This window comes from Hemiscyllium ocellatum, chromosome 12, assembly GCF_020745735.1.
Source record: "Hemiscyllium ocellatum isolate sHemOce1 chromosome 12, sHemOce1.pat.X.cur, whole genome shotgun sequence".
NCBI lineage: Eukaryota > Metazoa > Chordata > Chondrichthyes > Orectolobiformes > Hemiscylliidae > Hemiscyllium > Hemiscyllium ocellatum.
In genome coordinates, this window is record NC_083412.1 from 53,294,520 (window position 1) to 53,319,592 (window position 25,073).

Consider the following 25,073-nt stretch of genomic DNA (forward strand, 5'->3'; position numbering starts at 1 on the left):
ATCCAACTGATATATTTCCTTACTTCTTCCCAATGTAAGAGAAGTGCACTTAAACTTTATTTACCCTTTCCAAAGGTGATTATGTGGGGGAGGTGCAGGAGTCATGGATCTGTTCAGTCAATAGATGGCGCTTGTCGGGCCTCCCGTACCACGGTGACGACATCATCCGGGGTTGCGGGTGATGTCCGGCTAGTCGCCTGGGACTGGGGGTGGCTTCAGGCGGAGGCGACAGCGGCTCGAGTGTAGGAGGAGGGTTGTGTGGGGGGCAGAAATAGAAATAGACACAGACACAGACACAGAGACAGAGACAGGCGGGCGGGTGGGAAAACAAACAATAATGGAATAAGAGAGAAAATGGCAGCAATAGTCCCCTTTCTTATAAAAATATCAAAAGACTCGTAATTGGGAGGTTGCGTAGAATCCGGGTTCTTATTATTTTATTAACAATAACAAGAGTAACTTTGTTTTTCGGGCTGGGGTTTAAAATGTATTAGTTTTGCGGGGTGAAAGATCTAGAGACAAACAGGACAAAATCCCCGAATAACTGACCGTCTCCTCCAGACCTTTCACTTATTTCCTCCCTTTTTTTTTAACCCGCTCTTTACTATTTTCTTCCTCCTGTGCGTCTCGGTGCCGTCGCAGGCCATTGCGTCTGCTCTGTTTGTGCAGTTTTTTTTAACTAACGCGCACCGCCGCCATATTGTTGTGTGGCTCGGTCCTGGTGAGAACGGGGTTGATGTTTGGGGTGGATTCTCTTCAAGGTTGACAGGAACGAATAAAAGGAGTGGGGTGGGGGGAAGAGGGGTGAAGAAAAGAAGAAGAGACAGCGGGAGAGGGGAAAAAAAACCTGAAGTCGTTTCCCTTCCCCTTTTCCCCCCTTACCCCCTGTTTCACACTCGCCCTCCCTACGCAACCCAGGCTCACAGTCCTGGAAAAGGAGACCTAATTCCTGGTAAGGCATGGGGCTCTCGGAGTTATTATAAAATTGTTTTATTGGATTTAGGTTGAGTTGGGGGTGGGGGGGGAATGAGAGTTCAGTGGCTCAGCAGATACAATTATTTCTGACCGTTAAGCTAGACATCTCTGAGCAAGAGGATTGAAAAGTCTGAAAAGCGCCGTGAAAAACCAAAGAAGCTGTTTACATGTCTCAGGGCTTTTGACGGCGACAGTAAAGCCGGCTGCTGCCTGCGTGAGGAGGAAAATGGCTGACAGGCTCCCCTCATCTGCCTGTATGTAAGGGGAAAGCGCCCGTTTGTGTGCAGAAGACCTGCATTGCTTTGAGTCATTGGGCTCAAATGAAGGTGGCGAATGTTTTCTTTCCCCACCCTTAAAATTTAATGATCGCCCTTTCGAACGCACTGGAAATTAAACACTTCCCCCTTGCATCTTGTACTGTTAAACGCCATTTCTGAGGTGGTTTTTTTCCTTTGGAAATGGTAGGCCTCGAATACTTCAGGCCTAGGTTACAGTTAACGTTTTGAAACATTAATTTTATAACGGAAGATCGTAATGTTCAGAATGTATACACTTTCAAGTAATGGCAAATTGAGTATGTAATTGAACTGTAATTACAGTTATAGGTTATCGTGAGACTTAAAGTTCACTGGCGTAATACGTTCACGTGAGGTTGAAATTTCAATATCCTGATGCAGTACTAAGTTGCATCTTATAGTAAACACGTCCCGGTTTCAAGAAATAATTATTGCAAACTCACGTTAGTAACAAATTTTTTTTTGTACTGGTATTCGATCGATAATTTGTATATTTGCTTCAGTGGCTACTTCATTGCATGTTAATCGTCTGATTTTTTTTGAAGCCATTTGACCTATAATTTTTTTTCTTTCATAAATGCAGCAGTTAGGTAGTTAGAATAGCAAGGAATTTTGCCTTTCTGCCATAACCTTAGATACAACTTTGAAAATTAATCATTATTTATGAAAGTGTTGCAGTTGAGTTCCATTATGGCAGCTGCATGATTATATTTGTGGTGCTCTTATAGACCAAACTGAAATTGCCAGTAATGGTAAGTTCAACTTTGAAAGGAGATGGCCACCAGCACTTATAGAAATTGAGCTGCAGCTGTACTCTTTATGCTCACATGAACAAAGTTGATAATGCAAAATTTAATTTCTTTGAAAAATGGCTAGCAGCCTATACTGTATTTGGTTGGTCCCAGTCTCAGTAGATTTGTTAGGCTGAATGTCTTATTTCTACTCCTAAGCCTTATGGTCTCTGAAATGAAAGCATCAAATGATTTTTTTTTAAAAAGAGAAGTATTGTCGCTTTTGTCACCTGTCTTGAATTATCAGTGTCCTATTTGGAATATGTATGAATCTTGTCTGTGTACACTGTTGTAACTCCAGATTCCCAAAAATGTAGATGCCTTTTGACATACCATGAAGACTGGAATGACAGAGTTGTACAGTATTGAAGCAGACCCTTTGGTCAAACTTGTCCATGCCAAACAGGTATCCTAAATTAATCTACTGTCACTTGCCAGCATTTTGCCCATTCTGTAAATCATTCCTATTCATATTCATCCAGATGCCTTTTAAATGTTGTAATGATACCAGCCTTCACTACTTCCTCTGGCAGCTCATTCCATCCAGACACCACCCACTCTATGGGAAAAAGTTGCCTGTTAGGTCCCTTTTGTATCTTGCCCTCTGACTGTACGCCTCTGCCCTCTAGTTTTGAACTCTGCCATTCCAGGAAAAAGACCTTGTCTATTTATCCTATCCATGCCCCTAATGGTTTTATAAACCTGTATAAGGTTACCATCAGTCTCCCACACTGCAGGGAAAACAGCCTATTCAGCCTCTTTCTATAGCTCACACCCTCCAACCCTGGTGACATTCTTGTAATTTTTTTCTGAGCCCTTTCAAGTTTCATAATGTTCTTCCCTTAGCAGGGAGACTAGGATTGAATGTGATATTCCAATAGTGGCCTGATCAATGTTTATTACAGTTGCAACATGACTTCCCCACTCCCCTACTTGATACACTGACCAATAAAGGCAAGAATATCGAATGCTGTCTTCACTATCCTGTCTACCTGCGACTCCACTTTCAAGGAACTATGAACCCACACTCCAAGGTCTCTTTGAACAACACTCCCCAGTTAAGTGTATAACTCCTGCCCTGACTTGCTTTTCCCAAATGCAGCACCTCACACTCATCTAAATTAAACTCCACCTGCCACTCCTCAGCCCATTGGCCTATCTGATCAAGATCCTGTTGTACTTTGAGGTAACCTTTGTTGTCTGTTACACATCCAATTTTGTTATCATTTGCAAGCTTGCTAACCATACCTCCTATGTTCACCTCTAAATTGTTTAAATAAATTATGAAATACAGCGGACCCAGCATTGATCCTTGTGACACATCCCTGATCGCAGGCCTCCAGTCTGAAAAACAACCCTCCACCACCACCTTCTGTCCTCTACTTTTGAGCCAGTTCTGTATCCTGATAGCTAGTTTTCCCTGCATTCCATGTGATATAACCTTGCTAATCCACGAGGAACCTTGTTGAACACCTTACTGACGTCCATATAGATCACGTCCACAGCTCTACCCTTAAAAATCCTTGTTATTTCTTTAAAAAACTCAATCAAGTTCATGAAACAGTTTTCTCTGCACAAGGCCATTTTGATTATCCATAATCAGGCGTTGCCTTTCCAAATACATGTAAATCTTATCTTAGGACCCCCTCCAACGACCTGCCTATCACTGATGTCAAGCTAACCTGTCTGTAGTTCCCTGGCTTTTCCTTACCACCCTTCTTCTGTAATGGCATAATGTTAGCCAACCTTCAGTCGTCCAGCACTCTCTGGTGGCTATCAATGATATAAATACCTCAGCAAGGGGCCCAGTGATCACTTATCTAGCTTCCCATAGGACTCTAGAGTACACCTGATCAACCTTGGGATTGATTGATTTCCCCCTCTATGCGTTTTAAGACTTCCAGCACCACCACTTCTCTAATATGGCCTTTTTTCAAGATTTTGCTATTTATTACCCAGTCTACTGTATCTTTCTTCACAGCAAACACATGCAAAATACCTGTTTAGTACCTTGCCCCATCTCCTGTAGGTCCAAACACAGGCAGCCTTCCTGATCTTTAAGAGGCCCTATTCTCTCCCTAGCTACTCTTTTGTCTTTCATGTCATAGTGATCTACAGCATCTATTTGTAGCATCCCTTTGGCCTATTTAACTGTTTGCCAAAGCTATCTCAAGTCGCCTTTTTGTTTTCCTTATTTCCCTCTGAAGTTCTTGCATCAGTAGTTGCTTTGGAATGTGTACACCGTTTTTACCATCAAAGTAGAATGCTGTTATTTCCATGGGATGCTCAGTTTGGCAGACTGGAGAAAAAATGTGTTTATCATATTGAAGAATGCCTTTGTGATTTAAATCTACAAATGAGCAAGAGTAGCTGAAAACAAAAAGTGCTGGGGCTATTAGTGGTTCAGGCAGCATCCATGGAGAGAAAGCAAGCCAATGTTGAGTTGAGCAAGGGTAGTCTATTCATCCCTTCAAGTCTGCTTGGCCATTCAATAAAGTTATTGCTGATCCGATTGGAACCTCAAAGTTACATTCCCCAGTATCCCTGATAGCCTTTTAGCAATTTGTTTTAAAATTTCAGTTTCTTTTCCTTAAAAATACTATATGACTCTGCCTCCACCATGTTTCTATGAAAAGACTTGAATTAGATGAGTGTGGGAGGAATGGTTAGTAACTTTGCAGACAATGTCAAGCTTTGTGGTGTAGTGGACAGTGAAGAAGGTTATTTCAGAGTACGATGGACCGTGGAGTGGCAGATGAAGTTTAATTCAGATAAATGTGAGATGTTGCATTTTGGTAAGGCAAATTTGGACAGAATTTATATACTTAAGGTCCTGGGCAATGTTTCTGAACAAAGAGATCTTAGAGTGCAGGTTCATAATTCCTTTAAGACAGAGTTGTAAATAGACAGGCTAGTGAAGAAGGCATTTGGTATTCTTACCTTTATTGATCAGTGTATTGAGTATAGGGGTTGGGAGGTCATACTGTGAATGTGCAGGACATGAGTAAGACCACTTTTGGAATATTATGTTCAATTCTGGTCTCGCTACTATAGGAAGGATCTTGTGAAACTTGAAAGGATTCAGAAAAAGATTTATGAAGCTATTGCTGGCGTTGGAGGGTTTGAGTTAAAAGAAAGCTGAATAGGTTGGGACTATTTTCCCCGGAGCATTGGAGGCTGAGAGGTGACCTTAGGCTGATACGGTCATGAGAAGCATGGATAGGGTAAATAGACAAGGTCTTTGCCCCTGGTGGGAAGTCCAAAACTAGGGGGCATAGGTTTAAGGTGAGAAGGGAAAGATTTAAAAGGGACCTAAGGGGCAACCTTTTCATGCAGAAAGTGGCGTGTATGGAATGAGCTGCCAGAAGAAATGGTGAAGGCTGGTACAGTTACAGCATCTAAAAGGCATGTGGATGGGTACATGAATGGGAAGGGTTTAGAGGGATATTGGTCAAATGCTGGCAAATAAGACTAGATTAATTTAGGATATTTGGTTGGCACAGATGAGTTGGATTGAAGGGTCTGTTTGCATACTGTACAGCTCTTGACTCTAACTGACAAATATGTTCACCTGATCTGTTTTAAATGTCCAAATCCTGAATTTTAAATCGTGATCCCAGTTCTTTATTCTCCCATTTTAAGAAACATACTTTCCACATCTACCCTGTCAAGACCTCCTTAGGTTTTTGTGTTTCAATGAAGTCACCTCTAAGTCTTCGAAACTCCATCGGGTTCAACTGTCAACCTTTACTCATAAAACAGTTCATCTCCAGTTATTAATGTTGCAAAGATTTTCTAAATTGCTTCCAATGGATTTACATCCTTCCTTAAATAGAGACCAATAGTATGCGCAGCACTTCAGATGCTGGCTCATCAAGCTTTGTATAACTGAAGCATAATCTTCCTTTGTGTTTGCTTCCCCTCAATAAATATACTTAGTGTTCTGAATTACTTGCTCTACCAGCATACTAACCTTTTGCAGCTCATGCATGAGAACACTCGCGTTCATTTGCGATTCAGAGCTCTACAATCTGTCTTTTAGAAATCTGGTCTCTTTATTCTGCCAAAGTGGTTAATTTCACATTGTCCCATATTGTACTCAGTTTGTCACATCTTTGTCCACTGACTTAAACAGCAGTATCTTTTTGTAATATCCTATCCACTTCACAATGTACTTAAATAGATGCAGGGAGTATGTTTTTTCTGATTTGGAAGACCAGGAAGAGCAGAACCAATCACAGAATAAGGGTGAGATTATTTTGGGTGAAATGAGGAAAGGGTTGTGAACTTGTGGAATTCTTTACCCCAGAAGTCTGTGGAGACTGAATATTTTCAAGAAAGATTAAGATTTTGAACAGATCAAGGGGAATGAGGAGAAAGTGGGAATATAGCATTGAGATAGAGGATATAGTGTGGTGGGGCAGCTTGAAGGGCTAAATAGTCTACTCCTAATTTCTGTGTCATTAATGCATTTGAGAACCATAACCTTCTGTCTCTTCAAAGTTATTTATAAAATTTATCTAAAGTTGAGATCCCAGCATTGATTCCTGTAGCATGTCACTTGTTACAACTTGTGAACCTGAAACTTAGATCTACCATTTGCTTTCTTTTTGCCAGCCAATCATCTTTAATAGTTTGTTAACCCCTACGTTGAGCTTTTTATTTTCCATTGTAAAGTTTGGTGGAGTACTTCAGCAAATGCCTTACAAAAATGTCAGGGCAATGCATCCACCTTTATGCACTTTATCCACATGTTACCACCTCCAGACACCTTTGGATTGGCCAAAAGTAATTGTTTTATGAAAGTTAGAGATAAAATTAATCTGCATAGGTCAAATGAAGTCTATTTTCTGCATGTTATTGGTTGACCAGGTTAACAGTTCACAGCTGCAAATGTGTTGCTGGTCAAAGCACAGCAGGTTAGGCAGCATCTCAGGAATAGAGAATTCGACGTTTCGAGCATAAGCCCTTCATCAGGAATTCAAACTGTTGGAGTGATGACTGGAAGTTGAGGGTTCTTGAGGATCATTGAAAATCTGGACAAGTGATGAAATTTGTAAATGTAGTTTCCAGGCTTTAACAAGTTGGAGAACTTTTGAACAGACTTGAAATAATTGACGATTCATATTATAAAGGCAAGAATGAGATTTTTGACTTCCAGCATTATTCCCAACTTTTGATTATTTTTTGACATGTCTCTGTCTGTCCATAATTTTGTTTCCCATGTGTGGAGTTCAGTGCATATTCCCCCTGCAAAAGCCTGCCTCATTGCTACTGCCAAGGCAGCAGTTATTTTGTAAATTGCTGATCAGCTGGAGAAAGTCTGTATGCTAGGTTATCATCTATGGACGCTTTCAGAGCAACAACATTATCTGGCTAAGTAGGTCATTAGATTCCCTAGTTCTTCCTTTTTGTTGAGGAGAGGTGTGTTTGTTAGTGTCGGTCACAGAGTTTTGTGCAGATGTAAGACTTGATGGTTCTGAATACATTACTCAATCAGAGCACTGTAAATGGATAAAGCAGAACAGGAACAAGCACCTGATTTTAAGAGGCCATGTCCAAATTGATGTTGCATGTCTTTAGTTGAGACCTACTTAGTTCAAACTTTCAAGTTGCACTTACTGAAGATGTCTTCATTAACATAGCAATAAATTTAAAGTTTGGGAGAAGATTTGTAGCTCGGGTGCTCGTTATTGTGGTTCTGTTCGCTGAGCTGGGAATTTGTGTTGCAAACATTTCGTCCCCTGTCTAGGTGACATCCTCAGTGCTTGGGAGCCTCCTGTGAAATGCTTATGTGATGTTTCCTCCGGCATTTATAGTGGTTTGTTTCTGCTGCTTCCGGTTGTCAGTTCCAGCTGTCCGCTGCAGTGGCCGGTATATTTGGTCCAGGTCGATGTGTTTGTTGATAGAATCTGTGGATGAGTGCCATGCCTCTAGGAATTCCCTGGCCGTTCTCTGTTTGGCTTGCCCTATAATAAACTGGCTAAAGAACTACAGCAGAAACTGAAACACCTGATCAGCGGATCCAGACACTCTATACAATCAACACAGGAATTCTTGGACATCATCAGAAATAAACACACAGACAAGAAAGAAACCATGGTCTCATTGGATGTAACGGCACTGTTCACCTCTGTCGACAAAACCTTAGCCAGAGAAACAATAGCCAACCTGCTGGACATACAGAACAGACAACAGGACGTTGAACCTATCAACAAAGATGGCATACTCAAACTACTGGATCTGTGCCTCACAACACACTTCACATTCAACAACCAGATATACGAACAAATCAACGGAACACCCATGGGCTCACCCATCTCTGGACTCGTAGCAGAAGCAGTAATGCAAAGGTTAGAACAAAATCTTACCGCAAATTCAACCCAAACTCTGGGTCAGCTATATGGATGACACCTTTGTAATCATTAAAAAAACAGAAATAGAGAACACACACCAGATCATCAACGCCACACTCACAGGAATCCGATTCATGAGAGAGGAAGAAAAGGACAACCAATTCCCATTCCTAGACGTGATGGTACAGAGAACACCGAAAGGAGAATTCAGCACAAAGGTATACAGGAAAGCCACACACACAGACCAAGTCCTGAATTATGAAAGCAACCACCCCAACACACACACACACACAAGAAGTTGCTTCAAGACACTATTCAAAAGGGCCACAACACACTGCAGCACACTAGAACTGCAAAAAGAGGAAGAAGAACACCTATACAATGTATTCGCCAAAAACGGATACCAGCGCAATTTCAGCAACAGATGCCTAAGGGAGAGACAACGGAACGAGGACATGACGCAACCCAAAGGACTAGCCCCACTACCATACATTTCCGAACTGACAGCCAGACTACTGCGACCCCTAGGACTCATAACAGCACACAAACCAACAGCCACTCTCGGACAACAACTCACCAGAACGAAGGGCCCGATACCCAGCATGAGCAAAACCAATGTAGTGTACAAAATTCCATGCAAGGACTGCACAAAACACTACATAAGACAGCTAACGATCTGCACCCATGAACACCAACTAGCCACGAAACGACATGACCAGCTATCCTTAGTAGCCAAACATGCAGATAGCAAGCAACATGAATTCGACTGGGACGACACTACTATTATAGGGCAAGCCAAACAGAGAACGGCCAGGGAACTCCCTAGAGGCATGGCACTCATCCACAGATTCTATCAACAAACACATCGACCTGGACCCAATATACCGGCCACTGCAGCGGACAGGTGGAACTGACAACCAGAAGTGGCAGAGACAAACTACTATAAGTGCCAGAGGAAATATCACAGAAGCATTTCACAGGAGGCTCCCAAGCACTGAGGATGTCACTTAGACAGGGGCCGAAACATTTGCAACACAAATTTCCAGCTCGGCGAACAGAACCACAACAGCAATAAATTTACTTGATTTTACTGTGAACGTACAGAAACCTTGATATTATTTCATGCCATCCCCATCCTCTTGGGAAGATGGCAATTTACATCATGGTTATCAAGAGCCTTCTGATTTTCTGCTACACTAACTATTCATGATGCAAGGGCTTTGGCAGTGAATCCTAACAACTGTTAGTGGCATTGCAACCATGACGTGATATACCTTAGCCAGTATCTACACATGTATACTTTCAGCATGAGTACAAGATAATATTAGGAGCAAAAATCCTGCTTTGCTCATTTTCGCCATCAGACTAATCTCTGCTCCAGAATTTCTGAACTTAGGTGCAGCACCTCAAGCTGTTGTGATTGATAATAGCTGCCCTGGCACAATGGCTGTCACCTTACTGTGAGATGTCTTTAACATTGTTGCACCAGATTGTATTGTTGCCTATTAAGCCATGACTGCTACCTTTTTATCTGATTTTTAATGGTGTCAGTTTATTTTCAGATCTTAATTTGACTTGTTATAAAGTCATAGAGCATGGAAACAGACCCTTCAGTTTGTTCAGCAGTCCAAGCTGACAATTATCCCAAACTAAACTCATCCCATTTGTCTGCACTTGACCCATATCACAACTCATTAAATAATGAAAACATGGTCTTGAAGTTATCTTGAACTAAGGGCAGTTAATTGGATATGTCCACATTGTTAGGGAGCTTTTAGATTTGGATCAGGGTTATAAATTTATCCCTGATGGTAGAATGTTATGCAGTGGTGTACTGGAATTCTGTTGTAGTAACAGTATTATATTTATTTGACATCATATAACATTTAAATTTAGAAACTAACCATGCAGTAGTCAAAAGTAGGCCAAGATGAATTTAAGTGGGTCACAACCAAGAGAATTGTTTATTGAATTTGTGAATGTTGTAAACTTATTGGGTGACTTAATGCAATGGATTTGAACATGTCTAACTTCTGAGCTGAGATCTGTCTGTTCATAAATTTTCCTTGTGTTGGACTTTTGCCTTTTGTGAAGTGAAGTTAAATTCTTTTTTCTGTGGGATAGTCATCAGTATACAGAATGTCTTAAAGCAGAGTTGCTTAGAAGTTGTATCTAGGGAGTGGAACAGAATCATACTCTTGGGACTATGGTTATGTTCATTTAATGAGGCTAAAACTTTAGACCAGGGACATGCTGAGGTCTGGAATGTAAAAAAAAATCTGATCCGGCCTCCAATCTTCAGCAATGTTTGTGCTCATCTAATTCTAGCCTCTCTCTACAGCTTTGGTTGAAACATGGACAAAAATGCTGAATTCCAGAGGTGAGGTCAGAGTGGTGGCTCTTGACATATTACTAAGTGGCATCAAGGAGCCCTAACAAAACTGGAGTCATTGGGAATCTGACAAAATTCTCCGCTGGTTACAGTTATACTTGGCGCGTGGGAAGATGGCTGTAGTTGTTAGAGCCTGGTCACTTCAGCTCCAGGAAATCTCTGCAGGAGTTCCTCAAGATAGTGTCCTAGGCCTAATGATCTTCAGCTGCTTCATCAACGACTTTCCCTTCATTATAGGGTCAGAAGTGGGAATGTGCAGTCATCGATGAATCGTGTTCAGCACCATTTGCAGCTCCTCAGACTGAAGCAGTCCATATCCAAATGTAGCATGACCTGGACAGTTTGCAGGCTTGGACTGAAAAATGGCAAGTAACATTCATGCCACACATGTCAGGCAATGGCTGTCTTCAGCAAAAGAATCTAACCACCTTTCTTGATGTTATGGTGTTACTATTATTGAATAATTCACTATCAACAGCACTGTTCCTTCACTCGCATAAATCCTGGCACTTCCTCCTTAACAGTACTGTGGGTCGACTGAAACCGTTCAAGAAGGCTGCTTGCTGCAACCACCCAAGATTAGGGATGGCAATAAATGCTGGTACAGCCAGCGATGCCCACTCCCCCGAGTGAATTTTTAAAAGTATTGCTGATTTTTAATCGCTCCACATTACTGTCCATATCTTGAGTTACCTATGCCCAAGCTCTAGAATACCCACCCTCTGCTCCCTTTCTTACCTTATCGCCGCTGTCTCCCTCCCTCCCTTCCTTCCCCTCTCCCTTTCTCTTCCTCCTCCTCTCTCTCTCCCCCCCCCCCCCCCCACATACACTCAAAATCTGCTTTACAGACAAAGCTCTATCATTTGGCTCTATCTCCGTGTTTGGATCGAGTGTCATACTTTGGTTTATAATGATTCCATGACACTGGGATGATTTTATTTAATTGAGGTGGGGGAAGGGACAAGGTATAGGCAGCAGATAAGATCCCCTGAGCCCCTGGCACTTGTAGGTGAGGATGAAGGGCTTTAGAAATAGTTAACCACAGAGAAATAGTCTGTGGTTATCATTAGATTTAGGCTGACCAATTCAATTCAGCTGGACCTGGTGGTGGGCAGTGAAACTAATTGCAGTCCTATTCCTTCAAATCTATGTTCCTTGAAATTGAGGGAACAGAGATGAAGGCTGTGTCAGGTGCATTGATCAGGGTGGGTGAGAGTCATTGTTTGTTTTTTTGGCAAACCTCTTGAAACTGCACTATGTTCAGCCACAGTGCAGTGAGAAAGGAGTTCAATGATTTTGACCCAGCTACACCCAAGAGCAGCTGTATGATTCAAAGTCATAATGGTTTGTAGTTTGAAGGGGAGTTTGTAGGTGTTGGTATACTCATGTCTGTTGTCCTTCCAGTTGGTAGATGGTACTGATTTGTCAAGAGAATTAGTGATGGAGTTGTACGGAATGGAAACAGACCCCTTGATCCAACACATCCATGCTAAATAGATATCCTAATCTAGTTTAGGGCATCTTATAGGTGGTGTGCACTATGCCCACCATGTGTTAGTAATGAACAAGGCACTGATCGAGGTCTTGCTTTGTCTTTAATGGTTTTGACACTGCTGGAGAAACTCAGCAAGTCTGGCAGGATCTGTGGAGAGAGAAACTGAGTTAACATTAAGGGGACACAGTGGTAAGAAAGTAAGCAGTGAGAATGGCAAAGAGACAACAAAAAATTGAGTGTAAGATATTGTGGCAATTGAAGTATAATGTGGGAAAATGTGAAATTATCTATTTTGGGGAAGCAAATGGTGACAGATTGTAGAGGTGCCCAAGTATCTCTGAATCCTCGTGCATAAATTGCCAAAGATTAGGGTACAGTAATGCAAGTATATAAAGCTGGTAAATATTATCATTTATCATTAGTGGAATTGAGTACAAAAGTAAGGAGGCTATGCTTGGATTATCCAGGCCACTGGTGAGGCTGTATCTTGAATACTGTACACAGTATTGGTCACCTTAGTTGAGGAACAGAGCTGAAAATGTATTGCTGGAAAAGCGCAGTAGGTCAGGCAGCATCCACGGAACAGGAGATTCGACGTTTCGGGCATAAGCCCTTCAGGAATGAGGAAAGTGTGTCCAGCAGGCTAAGATAAAAGGTAGGGAGGGGGGACTTGGGGGAGGTGCGTTGGAGATGCAATAGGTTGAAGGAGGTAGGATCTTTCGCCTAGGAACCCTCCAACCACAAGGGATGAACTCAGATTTCTCCACTTTCCTCATTTTCCCCTCCCCCCACCTTGTCTCAGTCAAATCCCTCGAACTCAGCACCGCCTTCCTAACCTGCAATCTTCTTCCTGACCACTCTGCCCCCACCCCACTCCGGCACCTCCTTCCACCTATCGCATCTCCAACATCCCTCCCCCAAGTCCCTCCTCCCTACCTTTTATCTTAGCCTGCTGGACGCACTTTCCTCATTCCTGAAGAAGGACTTATGCCCGAAACGTCGAATCTCCTGTTCCCTGGATGCTGCCTGACCTGCGCTTTTCCAGCAACTCATTTTCAGCTCTGATCTCCAGCATCTGCAGTCCTCACTTTCTCCTCTTAGTTGAGGAACAATGTGAATGTGTTGGTGGTGTACAAAGGAGGTTTACCGGACTTCTGTACTTGGTCATGTTATGACAAAAGTTGGCCTGGCTCACCTTGTATCTGTAGGAATTTAGAGGAGGAAGAGGTGACTTGATTTGAAAGATAAGATCTTGGAGTCTTGACTGGTTAAATATAGAGAGGATGTTTGCTGTCGTGGGAGAATTTGGAACAAGTCTCTATTCAGGGCATGCCCATTTAATAGAGATCAGGCAAAAAATTTCATGAAGATCAAAAGCCTTTATTTCTCAGTGATGGAAGTAGAGTCTTTAAATAATTTTAGATAGAGATGGACAGACGCTTGTTCAGTAAGGGGGTAAAAGGGTTGGTCCGAGTGTTGTATGCAGTTTTCATTGCCTGGTACTTGATCTGCAAATTCAAGATTAGTGTGGTGCTGGAAAAGCACAGCAGGTCAGGCAGCATCCGAGGAGTAGGAAAATTGACGTTTCGGGCAAAAGCCCTTCAAAGTTTACTGACAGTTAACACAGCCTGACTGCTGTCTGTGTTTTTGCTGTCGGTAAGAATGTGGACTGTTTCAATATCTGAGGCCCTGTGGCTGGTTCTGGACACCACTTATTAATGAGCATCCACATTTGTGACCTGCTTTAGGTAAGATTACTGAAGCAACTGCAAGTAATTGGTCTGAGAAGACTACTCTAGCGTACTCTTACAGCAGGGCGTTCTGGGGACTTAGTTAAATAACACCTCAAAAAGAACGTGGTTGTGATTATGAAGTATGAAATGAACCTGTGGAGAGTTTTCTCCCTGATTCCCGTGGTCTTCAATTTTGCTAGGGCTGCCTGATGTGCACTCGGTTCCATGCTACCGTTATGTGAAGGGCATTACTGTCGACTCGCCTTGAGAATTTAATTGTTATGTTTGGACAAAGACTGTAATTGGTTCTAGAGCTAACATCTGGCAGAACCCAATTGAATGTTGGTTGTTGCTGAATCGTGCTGCTTGTTAGTTGAAGAATTCCAACAGAACATTATTTACCTGAAGTGAAACAGAAAGCTGCATCACAAAGGGACTTGGGGTGCTTGTTCAGAAAGTTGACACACAAATGCAGCAGGTAATCAGGAAGGTGAATGGAAGGTTAGCCCTTCTTTCAAGGTGGTTGTAATATGAGTAGGAAAGTCTGTCTTGCAACTGTACAAGGTGCTGGTGAGACCATAGCTGGAGTACTGAGAGCAGTTTTAATCCCCTAATTAAAAGATATCGTTTCCTTGGAGGTAGTTCAGAGCAGGTTTGCTGGGATGATCTATGGTAAGGAGGGATTATCTTATAAACTAAGGTTTAACAGTTTGAGACTTCACTTGGTGGGGTTTCGAAGGATGAGAAGTATTCTCATTGCAACATAGAGGATTCTTAATGGGCTTGACAGGATATCTTTCCTTGTGGGAGTCTAGGTCCAGAGGACATTGTTTCAATGAAGAGGAGCCACTTTTAAGACTGAGATGAGGAATTTGAGGGTTGAGAAATTTTGGAGCGCCTTGCCACAGAGTTGTGGCTGTAGATTCCTTGTTTATATTTAAGACTGAGAGTTTCTTGATCATTAGTGGAATAAAGGGTTATGGGGTAAGGGCAGAAATGTAGATGTGAGGAATATTGAATGGAAGAGTAGGCTTGAGGGGCTCAAAAGCCTACCAATGCTCCTATTACTTGTGGACATCTCTGAAATGACCGAAGGTGTCTTGATAGTGATTGAGTGTAGATTGGATAGGTAATTGGCTAGACTGGTTTTATCCAAAATGTTGTGATTGTAAGTTTAACTCTGTTATAATTCAAGTATTTGAGATTTAATTCTGAAAGAAATTTAAGCTTTGAAACTATGAAATGGAGTTTTCATGCAGGCCTGAGAAAACTTGGCATTGACATTTGAAAATATATTTGTATGCCATCATTTATTTCTGGAAATTTATACCAAGAAGGAGCCCATTCAATACAACAGTCTTTGTCCTCAAATGAGCAACTCACTGTCATTGTCACTTTCATGCTGTTGGCCTGTAGCCTTCCAGGTTTGGGGCACTTTGACTATTTTAAATTACTATTTAAATGTTGAGTTTGTCCATGATTAAACAAAAATCATTCATTAGCTATTTGAGCCTAGTTATATAGCTGCTACAGGATTACAAAGTTTTCTGACACCTTAAACAGCTGTATTGTAATGTTAAAAGATTAAATGGGATTATCTCTCTGGACATGAATGTAATCCTAAAAGGTTAAACTGCACTGCCTTTAGGTGGGGATAACCATCATGAAAGAATGTGGATGACTATCCATTGTAATTTACACTTCATCTAGACAGTCATTTGTTATTACTCCCCTGCTATTGTCAAGTTAAAATATAATTCAGTCTCTTCCATCTCGAAATGCTCTCTGGCCAGAGGTATGTCGCACCTGTATTGTCCTGAGGAATCGGTGAGTTAGGAAATCATCTGCATAACGATGCCCCAGGATTAGGATATTAGCATTTGCATCAGCTTTGAGGATGATCTCATCCTGCCATTCTACCTGGGGCTTGTCTAGAGTGGCGTGTGATTGTGGGCAAATGGCTAGAGCATCTGCAGGCATGGCCAACTGATTTAGAGGATTTTTTTTCTTGTTCAGGACTTCACTTGCCTACGGAGAGGGTCAAAAGGGGTCACCTAGCTTGTACAAGCTTTAATAAGCTTTAACTGTTTGCAGAAGTTGTGTGCGAGTTGCATCTTCTGCCCGAAACCTCCTGGGGAAAAAACCTAACAGTACAGTTTAGGATAAATAGTTGTGAATTTGTATGCAGTATGTACTATTTTAACTGCAGTTAGCAATGGATTAATTTAAAATAGAAGATGTAGTGATGCCACGATCAACCTATAATACCACATAATTATGCAGTCTTCATCCTTGGTGTGTTTGCTATTTATGATGTCACTGGAGTAGTACTTTTATGATGTCAGCCCATGGAGTTCTTCACAAAATGTCTGTTCCCAGCCTTCATCTAATGAGTAGCTTAAAGTATGAACAGAAACAAGAAACAATTCTGGAATGGGTACAAATTACTTTTCTTGTAATTTTTGAATTGATATCCCATTTAATATAATGCATTAAATAAGTTGAGATAATTGGCTGAATTTGTTTTGAAGACTGGGTTATGTTATTACCTGGATTAGCCTTTGTAGTTAGCTTTTGTTCTTGTTGGAAGTGACATGCCACTGAAAGCTTTGTCCTCTAATATGGCCCGTTTTAACACATTGGTGTTAAAGAATCGTGCAATAGAGATTTTGCACCTGTGACTTATGACTTGGACCAAAACTGCATTAGTTGTCTTTTCTCCCCCAAGTGCTTGTTAATTAGTATGTCAGAATGTCGTGGGTGAGCTGTATGGTCTGGCCATGCAACCAGAGTTGTAACCAAGTTTTATTTGTGTTTTCAAGTCTGTCAAATAGCTTTCTAAAAAGTAGAAAGTCCTCTTACTCTTCAATTTCTACAAATCTGATTGGAATTAAAATAGAAGCATGGAAGTTGAAGAAGCCTTACTTTTTATTTTACATTTCTTGACTGAATAATCATGACCTTAGGTTGAAGGACTATTGACATTAGATGTATTTACAAAGATGATAAACTTCAAATTTTCTGGTATTAGTGACTGAATAATCAATTTTAAATTTAATTGCTTCCATATTACAAAAACCACTTTGAATCATTCATGATCTATTTCCACGTCTTTGGAACCAGTGGAATATCTGAAATCATTGTGAACTATAAATTTAGATGAAAAATGGTGTTTCTTCAGTTGTAAATATGGAAAAATTAAATTAATTCCTGAATCTAATGTTAACTATTCAGGAAGACTTTTCAAGTAGTGAAGAAAATTTGATGTTGCAGGACAATCAAGTACTTTGACAGAATTTTTGTCATGTTTCTCGGCTTTGCTGACAATATACTCATAGTTTGTGAGAGAAACATTTGGCAAAAACTGTGTAACACATTCCAGTATTCAGTGCAGTTCGTACTTGTAGTACATGAACTGATGTTGAACTTGTATATGGTGATAAGTAGTCATAGAAATGTACAGCATAGAAACCGACCCTTTCGTCCAACTTGTCCATGCAGAACTAATATCCCATCCCAATCCAGTCCCACCTGCCAGACCTGGTCCATATTCCTCAAAACCCTTTTCTATTCACATATCCATCCAGATGCCTTTTAAATGTTGCAATTGTACGAGCATCCACCATTCCTCTGGCAGCCCATTCCACATACGCATCATCCTCTGCCTGAAAAAGTTGCCCCATGGGACTCCTTATATCTTTCTTCTCTCTCACCCTAAACCTGTGCCCTCTAGTTCAGGACTCACCACCCCAGGGAAAAGACCTGGCCTATTTACCTTATCCATGCCCTTCATGATTTTATAAACTTCTATGAGGTTGTCCCATAGTCCCTGACTGTCTTTGTCTTTGCCTAACCTGGCACTCTTTTCCCTTTCCCCTCCACCCCCCGCCCCCCCCCCCCAAAAAAACCTGAGGGGCACTAACCATGAAACATTTTTGTAGAGTAGCTGATATCAGGAACTGGCCTGAAACCCTTTATTTAACTCTGAAGTACAAGTGGTATGTTTCACCATTGTATATTTTCACTGATGTAAGCAAACAAATGTCTTCGCCCTTAATGGTTAGTGAGAAAGTAGGGGGTGTTTAATCTATCGCTTATAACACTGGTTGACAAACTTATTGAGTAAGCTTTGTTATAGGTATGGCAGTTCAGTCTTAATAGCAGCCAATCACTGGTGGCTCAGGCAGGAATAAAACTTAAGCTGTACTTACATCATGATTCTTGCCCAAAACTTCCTCCATATCATGCTGGAATTCGAAAAAATTAGTTTGTTCTTAAATTTAAAATAGATAATTTTGTACAGAAGAAGTTATGTCAAATGAAAATTTGACAACTTGAGCCCATGTCATTAATCTATATATTGACTTTTTATTTTGTTTCTTTGCATGAGAAAACCCAAATGTCTATCTGTATTGCTATATGTTTCAGTGCTAATCCATGTTAACATAGGATCATTAGATACAGTGCAGGCAGGCTTTTAGCCCTTCAAGACCACATTGGCTTTCTGAAAGAGCAATTAGTCATAGTTGTACAGCACGGAAACAGACCTTTTTGGTCTAACTTGTCTGTGCCACCCAGATATCCTAAATTGATCTATTCTGTTTGCTAGCAATTGGCCCAAATCCTTCAAAACCCTTCCTATTCACGTACCCATCCACTTGCCATATGAATGTTGTAAATATCACTACTTTCACTGTCATCTCTGGAAGCTTGTTCCATATTCGCACCCTCTACATGAAAAAGTTGGCCCTTAGATCCCTTTTAAATCTTTTCCTTCTTAGCTTAAACCTAGGCCCTCTAGTTTTGGACTCCCCTACTCTGGTAATAAAGGTGTGATTATTTTCCCTATCCATGCTACTTCTGACCTTACTAACCTCTATAAGGTCAGCCTCTGACTCTGCAGGGATAAAAGCACCAGCCTATTCTGCTGCTTCCTGTAGCTCAAACTATCCAATCCCACTACATCCTTCCTTTCAAGTTTAACAAAATGTTTACTGCAGTATGGAGAACAGCACTGAATGCAATATTAAGCTAGTTCCACTCCTGTCCTTGTAATGCTGCAAATGTTTTATCTTCAGGTGCTTGTTCAATTCCCTTTTGAAAGCACAAGTAAATCTGCCATCACCATCCTGTCAGGCAGAGAATTGAAGATTATGCATTTTTAAAGTTGCTGCTTTTCTTTGGCCAACAGCATTCAATCTGTGCCATTTGGTTCTTGACTGCCAAAGTGAACAGTTTCCCTCGAGATTGCTCCAAATAAACTCCTCTCAACCTTTTCTAAAGAGACAGCACCAGCTTCTCAAACCTGTATTTATTGAAATTTATTATTGCTGGATCGTCTTTTTTGTGCTATCTGAAGCTTTCACACCTTTGTCTGAAGTGTGATGCTGAGAATTGGACACTCAAGTGCCAAATCGGGACTATAATAAAAGCTGACCATAACCACCTTGTTATACTCTGCACTGTTATCCAGTTTCTTAATCTGTCTTGCCACATTCAATAATTGGTCTCTTTGTTGTAGTTTGTATCGTGGCTGCCTCTTCGTGTTCTTAGCAAAAATATATCACTTTGTATTTATCTAGATTAAATTTGACCTGCTACATCTCTGTGCATTCCATTAATTTCTGTGTTGCTTTTGGGTTCTACCATATCTCTTCAGTCCACAAACATTTTGTGTGATTTGTACAACTTTAAATTGAATCCTGCATACTGAAAATCAAATCATTGTATATCAAGAAGAGTGATCGTAGCGCCTATCTGAGATAATATCTCTTTAGTTCGAAGTACACTGTTTCCTTCACTCAGCAAACTTCATATTCCACTGCTATCTTGCTTTATTTATTTGTCTTCAATTTTGTTGAAATGCACCATTTTATCAGGTGCCTTCTGGAAGCTCATATACATCACGTTAACCACAATGCCATCATGAACCACTGTAGTTCCCTTAAAAACATAATTGAAGTAGACAAAGCTCGTCTTTAACAATGTATGCTGACTTTGTAAAACTAATAATCCCTTGTTGCAATGACTTGATTTTGTCACAGTTTAATTTTCACAAACGCTTTCCTACTACCAAGATTAAAGTTGCGCAGTTGTTGGGTTTTTTCTGACTCCTTTTTCAATTGTGTAATTGTCCACCTTCTCTCTCTCTCTCTCTCCCCCCCCCCCCCCCCCCCCGCTCTCACTCAATCGCGCTCCCCCAAACCCTGTGTATATGTAAAGAATGTTAGACGCTTATGGCGCATCCCTTTTTGCAGTTTTAGTTCCCACCCTCAGATGCACCCATCTAACATTGGTGACTTGCCAATATTAATTGCTTTATAATACCTTGCATTAATGTTAATATTTCAGTTCTCTTCTCATTTAATATCCCAAGTACCTTCTTGGTAAGAAAAGATACACAGGTACTCATTTAATAGTTAAGCTCTGTCTTTGCCTTCCATTTCCTTTTTTTTGTTCCGAAGCTTAAACCCTCCTATTACTCACAATAGAATTAGTGTGGAAGCAGGTCATTCAACCCATTAAGTCCACACTGACCCTCCAAAGTGCATTTCTCTCAGGTCCACCCTCCTGCCCTATGCCTGGAAGTCTGCATTTCCATAGCTAATCCACCTAACCCGCACTTCATTAGACTGTGGGAGGAAGCGAGAGCACCTGAAGGCAACCCACACAGACAAGGGGAGAACATGCAAATTCCACATAGGCAGTCGCCCGAGGATGAAATTGAACCCTAGTGCAGTGAGGTAGCAATGTGAACCATTGAGCTGAAAATGTGTTGCTGGAAAAAGCGCAGCAGGTCAGGCAGCATCCAAGGAACAGGAAATTCGACGTTTCGGGCATAAGCCCTTCAGGACCGAAATGTCAAATTTCCTGTTCCTTGGATGCTGCCTGACCCGCGCTTTTCCAGCAACACATTTTCAGCTCTGATCTCCAGCATCTGCAGACCTCACTTTCTCCATGTAAACCAGTGAGCCAACATACCACCCACTGAGGCATTGTGCCCCACCCTCCATTATTGCTTAGAAAACGTTTTTGGATTTCTTTGGTTATCAGCTTCAAACTCTTTTATATTTTGTACTTTTCAGTTGTTTCCTTTTCTTCTTTGAACTTTAATCTGGGTAGTCCAGAAAATAAGGCTAATCTCAATTAAACCTTATAAATTGAAGAGAGAACCTGGTAAAGGGCAGAGTGGGTCAAATTTAAAATTTTGTAATTGTGCTTGCATGATTCCAGGGCAATATGGTCATTAATTTAGCTTTTCATAGTTCTGGACCAGAACTAAACTTCAAGATTGCAGACTTGGCTTTGTAGAAATATGAAGTAAATAAGGATTGTGCAATGCCATTTGTAATTATAATATTTAAGCCATCTTTTATTTGCAACTTGCAGATTTTTTTAAGTAAAAAGACATAATTACAATTGTTTCACCTTTTGCTTTCCTTAGGAAGTATAAATATGTTGGGAAAGCACATTACAATCAGGAAAGTGAATTGGGTGTTACCCATCATTGGAATTATTTGAAGGAATGTTTGTCCTTGGTCTCAGCTGAATTGGACATGTCTATAAAGTGGTAATAACTTTTTCAGTTCATATTTTACTTGAACTGGAAGAATTTTTCATTATGCAAAGAAACAAAATAAAAAGTCAATATGTAGATTAATGATATGGGTTCAAGTTGTCAAGTTTTCATTTGACTTGTAACTTTTTTTCATTTGACTTTCATTTGTATAAAATCAATTTTAAATTTAAGAACAAACTAATTTTTTCGAATTTCGGCATGATGTGGTGGAAGTTTTAGGCAAGAATCATGATGCATAAGATTTAGTACAGCTGACATTTGCTGATGTTTGAATGTAGAACTGATAGCATAAACTACTTAGGAACTTAAGACAGCTTTCTTCAGAAAAGAGTCTCACTTGAGATATTGACTAGTTGAAAATGAGCATGGTTTAGATATTTAAAAAGGTCACTTTTTATGTAAAACCTATGGTGCAATTTTCATGCAGTTAATGGCTTGAATTATCCTCTGTGCTATGATTTTTTGACTCTGAAGTTGTTTTGAACAAACTTGTGTAATTGATGATTACAAAATAAAGCTGAAGTTTTTTCAGAGGAGCGAGATTTTAAAAGAGACACAAGGGGCAAAAGTCTTTGTGTGGTTTGTATGTGGAATGAAGAAGTGGTTACAATTGCAATGTCCAAATATCCAAATATCTTTTGGACAAGTACATGAATAGGAAAGGTTTGGAGGGGTATGGGCCAGGAGCAGGCAGATGGGACCAGTTTAGTCTGGGGTTATGTTTGGCGTGGACTAGTTGAATGTAAGGGTCTGGTTCTGTGCTCTATAACCATGAGTACTTTCCCCCCCCAGCTTTCATGTAATAGAATCATAGCCTACGTTCTTGAGGTCATAGTTGGAACTCTAAACTGGACAATTTAATCCTGGATTTCTGACTCTTACTGGTGATCAGTTGTTTAAAGTTATTTTGTGTAATGTAACTTTCAGCTGCGGTGATATACTTGTGAATCTGTTTTTGTCATTACACAATAACTAACTGTTACAGTCATGAAAGGAAGTTACGTTGGTGCCACAAAAAGTCTCAAGAGGAAAATTAGTCAATTCAGGTGTGTTGTTAGATGACTGACACGAGAGTGTTTGTAGCCAAGTACATGTAAGAGGATGGTGCAAATTCGATGAGTATGACGCAGCATGATATCATATTTTCTGATAGGAAAAGCCATAACCTGGTGTATGTGGTATAATTTTCATTGTTACTTTAGCATTTACAAGCTAGGATATTTAATTATCACAAATTTTGAGTAGGTTAGAATTCGTACAGGAAATAGATGTGATCTTAAACTTTAAGTTTTGAAGCTGTCTCTTAAACCTGCAAACACAGATTAGCTAATTCATTTAATAAATATCATGGCTGTATATGTGGTTCTGTTCAATTGTCGGTCAATCTTTTTCCTATTTGCTTGATCCTCTTTATGCATGGGTTAAAATATAGATTTAAACATAATATTATTTCTAAGTAGAACTTAGTTAACATAACTATTCCAAGATGGGTGATCTTTACCACTGCTCCTATTAGTTTGCAAATTACTTTCAAAGTCATAAGTTACAGTTGAACTATTTTCCTCAATTTCTTATGCTTGTAGAATTTAATTCAAACAGCTATCAGGGCATTGTTACTGTGGAGAAAATGACCTAGATTCTGCTTCCAGGTGAAAAATATTGAGATTTATAAATCCCGCATGACAGGAAATAGAGCATTTTTGCACCTCATTTCAAAGACTTTTTGTCTGAAATACTGTTGATCCATCTACATCCTGACTGTGCTCCCGCCAAATATGTAACTGCAACCTTGCACACTGCCTTTCTGGATTTTAAATGGGTGAGAAATGCATTTCTACATAAAGTCAAGGTGGTTTGCAAATTTCAGCAAAAATTGAAACTGCCAAAAATACCAAAACTAAAATAAAAGTGTAGTTTGACAACTTGGCTATCAAAATTTGTCTCCAGTTGTATTGTTACAAATTAAAGCATCCTTCTTTGCTCAACAGTCCCTTTTTCTGATTTACTGTGTCCACAATCTATTTATCTTTGCCAACTATCTGTATATCACCTTGTAACTCTAATACAGTTTCAGATTTATTCTCCAAGTTCTACGTAATTTAAGTTGCTGGTGCTAATTCAGAATTCCAGTTGGAGATCTTTGAGTTGGAGCATCAATTTCTTTACATCTGACTTGCTTTTTTTGTGGAATACCTGATTTGTTTACTTCATTCTGTTTCAAAAATATTGTCTGCACTTTTCAGCATTATTTGTTTGTATTCCATGCTTAAGAGAAATGGGAGGATAAAATTCCAAAGCTTTATTTTGTTAGGGTTTATTATAATTGATTTTTCAAATTTTATGGAAACCCCAGGGAAAACAGATCATCTTCAAAAGCATGGACTATCCAAATTACTTTCCTCTGAACTTGAAATTTTGACCTTCATTTTCTTCATTTGTAAAAGCCAGTTAGCTGCCTTGAGAGACTTATTTCTGTTGGCACATGTCTGATACTATTTGGTCTAGCTTATATTCAAATAGTTATAATTTTTAATTAAACTTCCATGTGTTAACTTCGAAAATATATCAAGCTGAGACTTGAATTTTTGATCATTCCAATTTGAATTGCTTTAATAAAAGTAATTGATTAACTTAAGCATTAATTCTAATGCTAAATAGTGTTTGTGCGTGAGCATATTTGGGTTTGTAAATAGGGGTGAATAGAGACACTAATTTGTAACTAAAACAAAACATTAACCATTGAATTTTAAATAACAAAACTTGTGATGCCGGAGCAGAGACTGCCACCCTGATGGCAAGTCTTAGCAGGTCTTTTGGTCTACATTGTAGACATCCTTGGAATTTGTTGCAGAATAGGATCCCACATCTTCTTTCAGTCAAATTCCAGGCAGCTTTAATCCCATTAGTTGTGAATGCCACTCCACCCTTCCATCGCAATTCTAAATACTAGGTACCATTGCATATCCTTTCGTTCATGTTCTTCTTGTACATTTCATTAAATTTTGTTCCGTCTTCAATTTCAAAAGTAGAGGAAGTTGCATACATTTTCACGGGAAAATCTCTAGTTCTGGAGCTATATTTCTTAGTTGCTGGTCAAATGAGATTAACGTACACTTGGAATTTGCTATTTAGGTAGCCTGAATCATTGGCTCCCATTAGCCTGATAACGGTGCATACACTTGCTGTCCAAATAATGACAAGACCAGTAGCACTCATTGTTCTTTATACAAATATCACAAAAACCTCTGAGGGCAGCTGAATGGTTAAATGATAGATTTGATAATTTGTTTTGTAACTCCTCTAACATTTTCAAGAACCACCTTGCTGTTTGGAGGCTTATCTGAATATATTGAATGGATGACACCATGTACAAATTGCTGCACTGTCACTGCTAGTGACTCCACAGATTATTGCTTGTATTAAAGAATATTGAAATTATCATGCAGAAATTAGCTT

The 25,073-nt window shown here is 40.1% G+C and overlaps 1 protein-coding gene across 1 annotated transcript in view; it reads left to right on the forward strand.

Moving 5' to 3' along the window:
• The first annotated feature begins 239 nt into the window (after positions 1-239).
• Positions 240-25,073, forward strand: part of usp9 (ubiquitin specific peptidase 9) — a 275,529-nt gene continuing 250,695 nt past the window's right edge. The window contains exon 1 of the mRNA XM_060833551.1: positions 240-952. The gene's annotated coding sequence lies outside the window, so the exon portion shown is untranslated. The remainder of the gene's footprint in view (positions 953-25,073) is intronic.